The following is a 13,525-nucleotide window of genomic DNA, read 5'->3' as shown; positions in this document are numbered from 1 at the left end:
AAAAATGTTTAGGGGTACTCTCATTTTGTCTCAAGAAAACCACCATTTTATAGTTCAAATCTGGAAAAATAAATACAGTAAATGGACAAAAGTATGAAGATTCACAAAATGTTTAGGGGTATGTGTCCCCCCAGAAAAAAACACTATACCCCACCCATCTGGCTGGGTCTCCCCAGCCACTCTGGGCGGCTTACAGCACAGAAAATATTGTAAAACATTAGACATTAAAAATTTCGCGATACAGGGTTGCCTTTGGATGTCTTCTAAAAGTCAGATAGTTGTTTATTTCCTTGACATCTGATGGGAGGGCGTTCCACAGGGTGCCACTACCGAGAAGGCCTTCTTAGGACCTAAGTTAGTCATGTCCATTAATTTCAGTGGGTCTGCTCTAGGTTGGACTACAAGAAAGAAGATTCCACCTAAACATTAGGAAGAACTTCCTGACAGTAAGAGCTGTTCGACAGTGGAATTTGCTGCCAAGGAGTGTGGTGGAGTCTCCTTCTTTGGAGGTCTTTAAGCAGAGGCTTGACAACCATATGTCAGGAGTGCTCTGATGGTGTTTCCTGCTTGGCAGGAGGTTGGACTCAATGGCCCTTGTGGTCTCTTCCAACTCTATGATTCTATGATTCTAGTATTGGAGACAACACTATGAACAGAATCAGGTTTGCCCTCCCACTTCTAATAGCACAATGCATCTGGTCACGTTTGCATCCAGCCAGACTTCTGTAGTTCAGATGTCATGAGTGGGTGGGGCCAAATGGAAAAGTGGACTGAGTGTAGCAAGAAGTGAGGCTGCAGGGAACCAAGCAGAGGGCCTTCTCTGTAGTGAGTTTTCAATTTTATATGTGCTATAAACCACTCAGAGTGGCTGGAGAAACCCAGCCAGATAGGCTGGGTATTAATGTTGTTGTTGTTATTTATGATCATCATCTTTTACCTTTTTGTAGTAGACTAGTTTTGCACCCCTCTCTGACCTCCATCCAGTAGAATGAGAGGCTATAGCTGGAGCTTGTTGTAAGCTGTTTAAAAAGATGCATAAATTCTTTGCAAAAACAAGAGTTAGCTACCCCTGGACTTAGACCAAGCCAAACTTTTTTCAAAGAGGGCCAGATTTGATGAAGCGAACATGCATGAGGGCCAACCAGAGTTAATCCACAGGGGCTGGATTAAACCGACTGGCAGGCTGGATTAGGCCCCCAAAACGGACTTTGGACATGCCTGATTTAGAGGAACTATCTGTTGCCTTTATAGCATTTGTGGGCCAGGATGGTTAAGGCATTGAGGACGGACAGGAGAGATGTATTTGAATATCTTTGCATTCACCACCTCACAGGGTTTAAGACAAATCAGAAAGGCTCTTTTCAGAGAAACCTTTTGCTTCAGAGGAAGCCCAACTTCCTTGCATTCCTCCAACATGGCTAACCTTCCTCTCCTCCTCGTCCTCCTTTTCGCTTTTTGCAGTGGTAATGTAGTGAATTTGTTGTTTGTGTTTTGAAATGCGGCGTTCCATCTCTTTTTCCTCCTCCTAGAAATATACCGGTACTTTGAGAAGAGGACTTCCTCTATTACCTTGCTCCCTGTTGGGTTTTCTTCCCTTTTCTCGTGGCTTGGATGGAACAAATGTTTCTCTTTATTTTCTCTGCTTTCTTTCAGGGGTCTTTAGCCAGTTTGTGTTGACTCAGACACCTTCGCTGTCAGTACCCCCTGGAGAAACAGCCACAATCCCCTGTACCAGGAGCACTGGGAAAATTGGAGACTACTATGTATCCTGGTACCAGCAGAAGCCAGGCAGTGCCCCCAAACTGATTATATATGAGCACAGCACCAGACCCTCTGGAATCCCAGAGAGGTTCTCTGGTTCTTATGACACCTCGTCCAACTCTGCCACCTTAACTGTCTCCAACCTTCAAGCAGAAGATGAGGCTGCTTATTATTGTTTATCGTATGACAGCAGCAGCAAGCGCACAGTGATACAACCACATAGGGAAGTGTGACAAAAACCTCCTTGCAGACGATGGGCTTCTTTTGGCACTGCCTGCAGCTGATACTGAACTATGTCAAAAACCACTCCTTTGGGGGACTGTTCTCCATCAGTTCATGAGAAGAGATTTGGTGAAATTATCACAGTGGGGTGCTACCTGCTACCTGCTGTCCTGTCTTGAATCTTTAGGGGTTGCTGTCAGACCACTTTCACCAGATTTAGCACCAATGTATGTTCTTGTAAATTCCCTGCACCTGCGGTGCCAAGTGAAGCAGAAGAGTGCAGAGTATTCGTGAGTCTTCCAGCTCCTTCCTGCACAGAGATCAGGTGCTGATAATCTGCATCTCTCTCTAATCTCAGATTTGTTACACTGGGTTGACGCTAAGGGGTGTTCACACATTACATTTAAGAATTACATTACATTACAGTGGTACCTCGGGTTACAGACGCTTCAGGTTACAGACGCTTCAAGTTACAGACTCCACTAACCCAGAAATAGTGCTTCAAGTTAAGGACTTTGCTTCAGGATGAGAACAGAAATCGTGTGGCGACGGCACAGCGGCAGCGGGAGGCCCCATTATTTAAAGTGGTGCTTCAGGTTAAGAACAGTTTCAGGTTAAGAATGGACCTCCAGAAAGAATTAAGTTCTTAACCCGAGGTACCACTGTACATTTAAGATGCGGGTGGCACTGTGGTCTAAACCCCTGAGCCTCTTGGGCTTGCCGATGGGAAGATTGACGGTTCAAAACCCCACAACGGAGTGAACTCTCGTTGCTGTGTCCCAGCTCCTGCCAACCTATCAATTTGAAAGCACACCAGTGCAAGTAGATAAATAGGTACCACTGTGACAGGAAGGGAAACGGCGTTTCCGTGCATTCTAGCTTTCGTTATGGTGCTCCATTGTGTCAGAAGTGGTTTAGTCCTGTTGGCCACATGACACAGAAAGCTGTCTGCGGACAAACGCCGGCTCCCTTTGCCTGAAAATGAGATGAGTGCTGCAACCCCATAGTTGCTTTTGATTGGACTTAACCGCCCAGGGGTCCTTTATCTTTACCTTACGTTTAAGAAGTGTACAGTACAATCTGTGCAGTTCTGGATATACGTAAAAGCTAAACAAGCTATAGCTTAGGGCCCCACACTCCTGGCCCCACCCAAAAAAAAAATTAAAGAAAAAAAACTGGGTGTACATTTCCAAAATATAAAATAAAACCTCCATACAGTTTTGTGTTGTATTTTGTAGGCTATGTATGTTCTTTTGGGAATTTTTAGGGACAGAACTACCCAAAATGTATAGAAACGTATTCACTTATGCTACTACAGTGGCAAGAATGTTACTTGCCCCAAAATGGAAAGAAGCAGAAGTCCCAGCAAAGGAAGAATGGATACGAAAACTTATGGAATATGCAGAAATGGCAAAACTTACCGGAAGAATCACAAATCTTTTGCAAAGGAATGAAATGGTGTATTGAATATTTAAGGATAAATAATAAACAGATAAAAACATTGACAGGATTATTGTAATAACCTGCAGTTTTATATGAGTATATATTTAAAGAAGATGAATAAATGAGTAAATTAAATTAATTTGGATATGCAGAAGATATTAAAGATAGATTTAAGAAAGAGTGGGAAGGAAGTGAAGCTTTGAAATGTCAAAATGATTGTCAAAAAGGGTAGAGAAATGTATAAACTTGAAAAGTATAAATAAATAAATGAGCAACTAAAAAAGAAGTATTTGCATCTTGGTACACTTTACTCGGCTAGAGAACGGCATTGCAACATGCAGAGAATTGCCCCCAGTGTTGGGTCACCATTAAATGTGAACTGAATCGAATTTCTCCTCCATCCTTAGATATGAGGCACTAATATAACAGCACTATTCCTCTCTGATTTATGTGAGGAACAACTACCCTGATCTCTCTTTTCAGTGATTTCTTCCTCCCCCTATAAAATTCCTGTGGCTGCTCATTTGCGCAAGAGACTTTGTGTGCAGGTTAACAGATGCCGGGAACAGATGCCAGCTACCGTAGACCTGTAGAGGGAGATGTTGGGCCACCTTCCTCATAGTTCATAGATTTTTAACTGTCTCTGCACCACCTGCACATCTGGAACGAATGAAGCAGGTCATTGCAGCAGGACACATCTGGTCTGGCTTCCACCCACCAGCTCGCCCACCTGTGACCTCTCCAGACAAAGGAACAACTCTTCTTTTCTAATATCTGTAGCTGCCATCTGGGTGGAATGGATGCTGTTAGGGTAGTTGAATGCACATGGGTACTCCATCCTTTTCCCTACCTCCCACCCCTCTATGCAGCCCCAGGTACTGCTGATAGTAATAATAATAATAATAATAATAATAATAATAATAATAATAATAACAACAACAACAACAACAACAACAACAACAACAACAACATTTATACCCCACCCATCTGGCTGGTTTTCCCCAGTTACCCTGGGCGGCTCCCAACAGTACACTAAAAACAGAATAAAACTTCAAACATTAAAAATTTCCCGATACAGGTTTGCCTTCAGGTGTCTTCTAAAAGTCAGATAATTGCTTATTTCCTTGACATCTGGTGGGAGGGCATTCCACAGGGAGGGCACCACTACTGAGAAGGCCCTCTGCCTGGTTCCCTGTAATTTGGCTTCTCGCAGTGAGGGAACCGCCAGAAGGCCCTCGGTGCTGGACCTCAGTGTCTGGGTAGAACGATGGGGGTGGAGACACTCCTTCAGGTATACTGGACTGAGGCCGTTTAGGGCTTTAAAAGTCAGCACCAACACTTTGAATTGTGTTCGGAAACATACTGGGAGTCAATGTAGGTCTTATGTGGTCTCAGCGGCCACTCCTGGTCACCAGTCTAGCGGCCGCATTCTGGATTAATTGTAGTTTCCAGGTCACCTTCAAAGGTAGCCCCATGTAGAGCGCATTGCAGTAGTCCAAGCAAGAGATAACCAGAGCATGCACCACTCTGGCGAGACAGTCTGCGGGCAAGTAGGGTCCCAGTCTGCGTGCCACATGGAGCTGGTAGACAGCTGTCCTGGACACAGAACTGACCTGTGCCTCCAAGGACAGCTGTGAGTCCAAATGACTCCCAGGCTGTGCACCTGGTCCCTCAGGGGCACAGTTACCCCATTCAGGACCAGGGAGTCCCCCACACCCACCTACCTCCTGTCCCCCCAAAACAATACTTCTGTCTTGTCAAGATTCAACCTCAATCTGTTAGCCACCATCCATCCTCCAACCGCCTCCAGACACTCACATGAAGTTCTAGTTAAGCCAATGAGCTCAAGCTTGATTTGCATGGAGGGGCCATTCATTGGCTCTGACAGATTTAAGAAAGGAAAGAGTGAGGTCCCTGCCATTTGCCTCTTAGCTTCCAAAAACCACATCGCTTTTGAGAGCTCACCATGGCCTGGGTTCTGTTTTTCCTGATGCTTCTCAATTACTGTTCAGGTAAGGATACAAAGAAATGTATTTGTACACATCTAGGAGCCAAAGCCAGGGGACATGGGTGGCGCTGTGGGTTAAACCACAGAGCCTAGGACTTGCCGATCAGAATGTTGGCGGTTCAAATCCCCGCGACGGGGTGAGCTCCCATTGCTCGGTCCCAGCTCCTGCCAACCTAGCAGTTCGAAAGCACGTCAAAGTGCAAGTAGATAAATAGGTACCACTCCGGTGGGAAGGTAAACGGTGTTTCCGTGTGCTGCTCTGGTTCGCCAGATGCTGGTCACATGACCTGGAAGCTATACGCCGGCTCCCTCGGCCAATAAAGCAAGATGAACGCCGCAACCCCAGAGTCGGCCACGACTGGACCTAAGGTCAGGGATCTCCTTCACCTAGGAGCCAAAACCAACACTCATATAATAGCTGAGAACATACAATATAGAGAATCACGTTCTTCCTCTTTCTTCCTTGTAAACAAAGGTGTCATTTCACAGCCAACAATGATTCAGCCATTCTCCCAGTCTGTTTCCCTGGGCTAAACTGCGAAACTTTCCTGCTCTAGACGTGGTGGCAGAAATTGGAACAGCTACAGCTGGTATCAGCAGAAACCTGGAGAGGCTCCTCTCTTTGTTCTTTTTGGTGCTGACAAGAGGGGAGAAGGGATCCCAGATCGGTTCACTGGCTCCGAATCTGGGAATACTGGCTATCTAACCATCTCCAACATCCAGGCTGAAGACGAGGCAGTTTATTACTGTCATGACTTGGAGGGCACCAGTGATGCGGGGTTCGTAAGTGGTACCAACAGCTGATGGGGAACCAAGACAAAAACCTGCACACTTCCTCCCTAGTGTCAAAACCGAGACTCATTCAAGCATTGAATGGAGCCCGAATGAGTTTTGTCTATTTTTTTTGCCACACATGGGTGATGATTGTTGCTTTGATGCATCCATGCTATTGATGTCCCAACTTCACTTGAAACATCTGTTGGTGAAGTGAAAAACTGTGGCTGACAATCTCCTCATTCATTCCTCGCTCCTTTCTGGAATTCCCTGTGTGGGAATGTTGATTCATTCACACTTGGTGTCAGGGATGTGGCTGAATCGAACCCCTGGGAAGAGTCTGGTGGAGATGAAGGAATGTCAGTACAAAGGGAGCCAGAGCCTGACTATGGAGACGAGGGGTTGCAGCCACAGACAGAGCAGGTTAGTTTGGCCCCCCTTCATCAAGAATTCCCAGACTCAGATAGAGCAGCAGACTTGGAGAGCTCATAGGCAGAGGGAGGGGAGGAAATAGATGACATTGACAGGGGCGCCGACTTATAAAAAATATTGGGGGGGCCCATACCGGGGTCCTGCCGCTGGTTCGCTCGGGTAGCCGGGAGAACGCAGTTCGAGGTGGCGGTGTTGGGGAGAGACCCTCGCTCAGGGCGCCACTAGACTTGGCGGCCGGCGGCCTATCTGGGGGGTTTTGGAGCGTATTTCGGCGGAGCGATTGGGGAGGAGGGGGCTTGTTGCCGGATTCTTCAGCTGAGCCGGAGATCCGCTGCTGGGGGTCCCTGGGCCGAGTTGTGAGCACGGCCTGCTGAAGGGAGATCCAGCCGATTGCACGACGGGGACGGCCGGGGCTCTCCGGCTAGGGCGCGCGGCTGGCTGGCTGGCGAGGGAGCAGGTGGGGAGGAGGCGGGGGTCCTCACTCTCTTAGGAAACGCACCCGCGCGCCCGATTGCCACGAAGTCCGAAGGGTGCGTGTGTGGAATTAAAAAGCAAAAACGAGATACGGGCAGGGCAGGCAAAGAGTTTTCTGCAAGAGGATGGAGGGCAGGTTGAAGAGAAAATCACTCAGGATGAGACAGTCAAATCAGCCATGATAAAATGGGCTCAGGATATTGGGTATAACATCATGTTTGAGGACTGGGAAAGGTTATGGACCACCGGAATGAAATTCACGGCATGTAATGCCTTGAAGGAAAATATTATGAAAATGATTTATAGGTGGTACATGACCCCAGTCAAGCTTGCAAAAATATATCACCTGTCTGATAATAAATGTTGGAAATGTAAGGAGGCTGAAGGGACATTCTTTCACCTCTGGTGGACTTGTCCAAAAGTGAAGGCCTTCTGGGAAATGATCTATAATGAGTTAAAAAAGGTATTTAAGTATACCTTTCCCAAGAAACCAGAGGCCTTCCTCTTGGGCATTGTTGGCCAGAAAGTGTTAAAGAAGGATAGAACTTTCTTTATGTATGCAACTACAGCAGCAAGAATACTTATCGCAAAATATTGGAAGACACAAGATTTGCCCACACTGGAAGAGTGGCAGACGCAATTGATGGACTACATGGAACTGGCTGAAATGACTGGCAGAATCCGAGATTTGGGAGAAGAAACAACGGAAGAGGACTGGGAAAAATTTAAGGACTATTTACAAAAACAATATAAGTTGTATGAATGTTAAAAATTTACACGATTCGGAAACTATAGCTTCAGCAATTAGATTTGGGAAACAGGAAATTATATTTTAAGTAAGAAAAGGTCAAAATCTAAGGTAATACTATGTTTAATTTAAGATATAAGTAACTGATGAAAAGTATGTTAAATTTAGAGGTATAGTATTTGAAAAGTACAAAATAAGGTACGAAACAAGGTAATAATTTGCTGATATCTTTATTATAAAGAATGCAGGGTAAGGGAGATGCGAGGAAGTCCAGTTAGTTATATAAAAAATGTGTTGAATGGTTGGTTTTCTTTTCTTCTTTTTCTTTTTCTTGTTCTTTTACTTTTTTCTTCAGTGTATGTTTCTAACTTTGTATTTGAAACCTTAATAAAATATTTATAAAAAAAGAAGAAGAGAAAATCCTTTCGCTTTTCTGGGGCTCAGGGAAGTCTCAGAGCCGGAGGTTGGGGAAGGGACCCCCTTTGCTCTGCCCTCTTCTCCCGTCTTAGATTTGCATGGGGGTCCCCGCCCGAGCTTGCCTGGCCACCGGGCCACACAAGGGGGGCGCTCTACGCGGCGCACCTTGCTAGCCGCGCAGCTGTCCTCCGCGGCTGTGGAGCGGCCCTGCGCCGGTGCCCAGCCCCTCTGGGCGCCCGCTGCGCTGCCAATGACAAGCGGGCGACGTCGCGGGCGGGGAAGGCGTCGCTTTCTTTCCCGATCCTGCATCCTCCCAGTCTTCCAGCCCTTTTTTGGGTTGGAAGCTCGTCTCGTTCGCCCTTCTCCTTTCTTCACCCTGCGCGCAATTTTCCTCCCTCGTCTCCCTCCCCATTTCTCCTTCCTTCCTTCCTGACTGACTGACGGGCTTGGGCTCGGGCTCAGGCTCGGGCTCCGGGTCGGGCTCAGGCTCGGGCTCGGGCTCGGGCTCCGGGTCGGGCTCAGGCTCAGGCTCAGGCTCGGGCTCGGGCAGCCACAGCGTCGGCGGTGTTGGCGATCGGCGGCGCGGGGGGATGGCCCTCCCGGGGGAGCCGGCGCTGCTCAATGGGGTTGCCAAGGAGACAGGCCGGCCGCCCTCCTCCCCCGGCCCGGCGCCCCCCGCCGCGCCGGTGCCCGTTATCGAGCTGGTGCGCGCCGGGCGCCCTATAAAAGCCGCGGACGCGCCCACCGCCGCCCGAGATTATTGGGGGGGCTGAGCCCCCCCAAACGAATTTTTGAGGGGGCTCGGGCCCCCTCAAGCCCCATGGAGTCGGCGCCTATGGACATTGAGGGGGTTGCTATGCAACCAGGAGGGAGACTAAGTTTAGAGGGATCTTTGTTTGATAGCGGGGGGGGGGGGAGTTCATCCACCTTCTCTTCGAACCGAAAGAACCGAAAGGGTTAAAATGCAATGGAAGTACAAGAGAGGAAGGACTGGACTTTGACACCCTTTGTGCTGCAAAAGGGGCGGAGACTCAGAGTGACTGACTTGTAGCTAAGAGTGGCAGGTTCGGAGCTGTGCTCTGGATGTAAATTGTAAATAAACATACCATAAAACTGCCAGAGACTCATTAAGTCTTATTGGGGCTTGCTTGCCTGCCTGACATTGTTACACTTGGGTTCTGTTGCCCAGAGAAAGGCCCATTGCTGTGTATGAGAGCACCTGTGTTAATCCTTTTCTTTTCTACAGCTTCCCCTACTGTCTTCCTTACATTTCACCTGGTTTTAGGCTCACCACTAAGTCTCTTGTTTGTGGACTCTCTAGTGTTTGTTTTCTGTTCCCTTTTCGTTTCCCTGATTTTGAGGGGAGCCCCTCCCCATCCTTTTGCTCAGTTTTTCTACACCTAGAAATGAGGGCACCCCTCCACAATGCCTTCCTTGTCTCTTTGTTTCTTGACCAGTGCAGCGCAGTTGAAGGAGCAATCCTTTCTGCTTGTCTCCTCTGACCCATTTCCTCCGCAACTGGGACAAATAGCCTTCTGAAGTTCCCTCCTGCTTCTTACATTCCTCTGACAGCCTTATGGTCAAGTCTATACCTCCCTTTCAGTGTATCCTTTTGCCTCTGCATGCCAAGATTGCCCCCCCCCATGTCCTGACTGCCAGTATTTCCCCCTGTTGTGGCTTTACATATATACAGACAGATGTCAGTGGTGGTTCTGGCTGTCTCCCCCTTTCTGGAAGCACAATTCCCCAACACCAGTTGTTTTTATCCACTGTGCCATGGCACCCTGGGGTGCCTTGAATGATGGTTGGGGTGTTGCAGGCAACACTGGCCTCCATCTTTCTTTTGAAAGCTTTTAGGGAAGCTTTTAATGTTTAACAGACCACTGTATTTTAATACTTTGTTGGAAGCTGCCCAGGGTGGCTGGGGAGACCCAGCCAGATGGGTGGGGTATACATTAATAATAATAATAATAATAATAATAATAATAATAATAATAATAATAATAATAATAATAATTCCCTCCCTCCTGGGTGTTAGAAATGGTTAAACTTTTCTGGAATTTTAAAGGGCAAAGCTCTGTATGTCTGTCTGACTGCTCCTCTATGCAAATACAAGTAGAAAAAGAAGTTCTTGCAGAACCAATGAGCACAGAGCCAATTTGCATGAAGGAGTCATTTGGTATTTCTGGGGGACTTCAGAGAGGATGAAGAGGATCCCATCTAGATCTCTTTCGGACGGGAAGCCAGACTTCCATAGAGAGCTCACTATGGCCTGGCCTCTGTTTTTGCTGGCACTTCTCAGCTTCTGCTCAAGTAAATCCCCCACAATTGTATATGGATGCTTGTTTTTAGTTTCTTTTTGTTTTTAACAAGTCTTTAATTTTTTATGGTTTTATTGTTTTTATATTGTTGTAAACCACTGTGACATATTTTTTTGTGAGACAGAGGAATATAAATATTTTTATAAATAAAAGTATGGAGGACTCAGTGAACACAGGCCAAGATAAATCTCTTTTCACGATGTACTCATCATAGGAACATAATGCTTTTGTGATATTTGTGTAACTTAACAAAGTCATGATTTATTTCCTATTTCTTTTGCAAAGGTGTCACTTCGCAACCAACAGTGACCCAGCCTGCTTCTTCATCCGTTGCCCCCGGCCAAACAGCTAAACTCTCCTGCACTGCCAGTCATGGTGGGAGCTGGTACCACTTTCAGTGGCATCAACAGAAACCTGGACAGGCTCCTCGCTTTGTGATCTATAGTACCAGCACCCGGGGAGAAGGGATCCCAGATCGGTTCACTGCGTCTTCCTCTGGGAACACTTACTATTTAGCTATCTCCAACACCCAGGCTGAAGATGAGACAGTTTATTACTGTCTTGCTTGGGAAGACAACAGTAAAACGTTTCACCGTGGTACAACCTGTTTGGGTACTGAGATAAAAACCTTTGCTCTACCTCCCTAGAGTGACAAAACCAGAAGCACCCAAAAATATGACTAGTCATAGTTGAGCGGTCTTTGTTTTTGACAGGAACGTGTGATGATATCAAGTTATTTAGTCACATTGATGCTATTTAAGGAAATGATCTCCACCCATGAATGGCCTCCACAATTATTGACTGGCAGTCTTGGGCAAAGCAAGACTCACCTATCATGTGCAGCCTTGCTGGCATCCCCTAAGGAAAAGGCTGTGGGTGTGGACTGTGTTGTGAATAAGGTTGTGCCAACAGATATCAGCAAAATGCAAAACCCAAAGAGGGCAGGATGTGGTTCCTTGAAAACCGGAAATCATCTAAATTTCATTTGGAATGACATGAATTCAAATGTGTACTTTAGATGAGTTCTGCTGAAATTATAGGTTTGATGAAAACCCTAGATTCAATAAATAATTGTCTGAAAGCTCAGGGGTGGAGGCTGTTGCAGTCTAACCACCTATGGATGGAAACAAGATTCCCTCCAGGATTCTCTACTTTATCTTTGTGTTTTGCCAGGAGTAGGGGAGATCTGTCCTCACCTTTCCATCCACCCCTTCAACCCACCCATGGCCCAGCTGGGTTTACTTCCAGTCAGGCCCCTGACAAAGTAGCATACAGGTGGGGAACCATCACCACGGCCTCCTCCCAACCTCCTTTGTGCATATCAGAGCTTTAGACACCAGGGGGAGATGTTAGTTCTGTTTCTCTACATTTGACAGATTTGCACCTGCAGTAAAAAGTTAAACAGATGAGCATTTGATTTGGGTGTTCCTCATGCATGGAACTCCAGTGTCTGCACACAACTTGATCTGCCTTAGAATACACTCATGTGACGAATGAGCTAAGCAGTCATCTTGAAGGGGGTCTGGTTCTGACTTTGTATTCCTCTCTCAGATCTAATCATTGGTGTTTAATGGCTTCAGCCCTTCTTTCTCTATCTGGAGGAGAGGTGATGAACCTCAGGCTCATGGGCAAGGTGTGACCCTCCAGGCCTGTTTCTGGCCCTCAGGACTCTCCTCAAATCAAGCCCCCTTCCCAGGCTACTACACCTCAAATAAGCCCTGCTCTGAGCCCTCCCAAAGTGCTTTTCCTGCCAGGAATATCTCCTTCAAATTTTATGGTGCCCTTTGCTTCCCTTAATGGAGAAAGTAGAGAGGTTTGGATAGGCCTGGAAGATGGTGTTACTGTCTTCATTTTGCTAAACTGGGTTGATTTTATGAAAATCTCAAAATTTGCCCACAGATGGAGATGGTTTTGAGAACACATGAAACTGGTGTTAATCCACCTCTCCCTTGTGAGTCAGGAAGTGAACAAGGGATGCTGTACTGGCCCATCCCTCTGGCTGCTTTTGCAATTCTGGGGAGCACTTTTGCTGCAGCGCAAGGAGCAGCCTGGAGAATCAACATATATTTGCCTTCAGGTTTTCCTGTGCAACTTCAGGACATAAATGAAACACAAACATCCTCCCTCCAGACCAGGGCTGGGGAAAAGGTATTCAGCACAAGGGCCACATTCCCCCTTTTAGGGGCCACCTACAAGTGGTAAGCATACAGGAGTCAAAAAGGGGGCAGACAGAGCAATCGATGTGAGACTCTTATCATTGCCCACTAGACCATTTTCCATCCATGCCAAAGTCAGATGCACATGTCTCTCCATCCTCTGCCCAGGCAGGCCAGAGACACAATCACCATTCATGGATGCAATCTAGGCAGACCAAAGCAATGGAGGAGGGGACAGAGCCATGTCAGGGAAAGTAGTGTCCTTCGGAAAGGTGGCATGTCCTGGGAAAAGCCCAAGGACCAGAGGGAATGCCAGATGTTTGGCCCTGAGTCCTGAGGTTCCTCACCCCTGTCCTTCACAAGGGAAATAAATTATGTCCTTGTTTTACATCACCCCCTTCAGGCAAAAAAATTTCTGTGGTCAATTGTAAGGCATTCATCACATTTCCGCATGATGCCTCTAACAAAGCCAATGGATGCAGATCTATTTGCATGAGAGATCATTTCTCATTTCTGGGGATTTAAGAGAGGAGGAGCAGGAGGAAGGTGCAGCTAGATTGAAGAGCTGTTTGAATGCACCAAGGACTTGAATGAGAAAAAATCTGCAGCTGAACCAGAAGAGATATCTCAAGAACAGAAGGAGAGCAAGAAAGGAATGGAGAAAGTACAGATGGAAAGTACCAACCAGAAGCCTACATTAGTGGATTATAAGGAAGAAGACCCTTGGATTACATGGATTACAAATCTGCGAAAGATGTGAAAGATGAAG

The 13,525-nt window shown here is 46.7% G+C and overlaps 1 protein-coding gene across 1 annotated transcript in view; it reads right to left on the bottom strand.

Annotated features, from left to right (window-relative positions):
- Window positions 1-13,525, bottom strand: part of LOC308575860 (solute carrier family 2, facilitated glucose transporter member 11-like) — a 291,734-nt gene that overhangs the window by 164,306 nt on the left and 113,903 nt on the right. The gene's annotated exons all lie outside the window — the stretch shown is intronic.

Source organism: Podarcis bocagei, assembly GCF_964188305.1.
Source record: "Podarcis bocagei genome assembly, chromosome: 16".
Lineage (NCBI taxonomy): Eukaryota > Metazoa > Chordata > Lepidosauria > Squamata > Lacertidae > Podarcis > Podarcis bocagei.
Note: the sequence above shows the minus strand (reverse complement) of the source record. Positions and strands in the feature narration are given on the sequence as shown.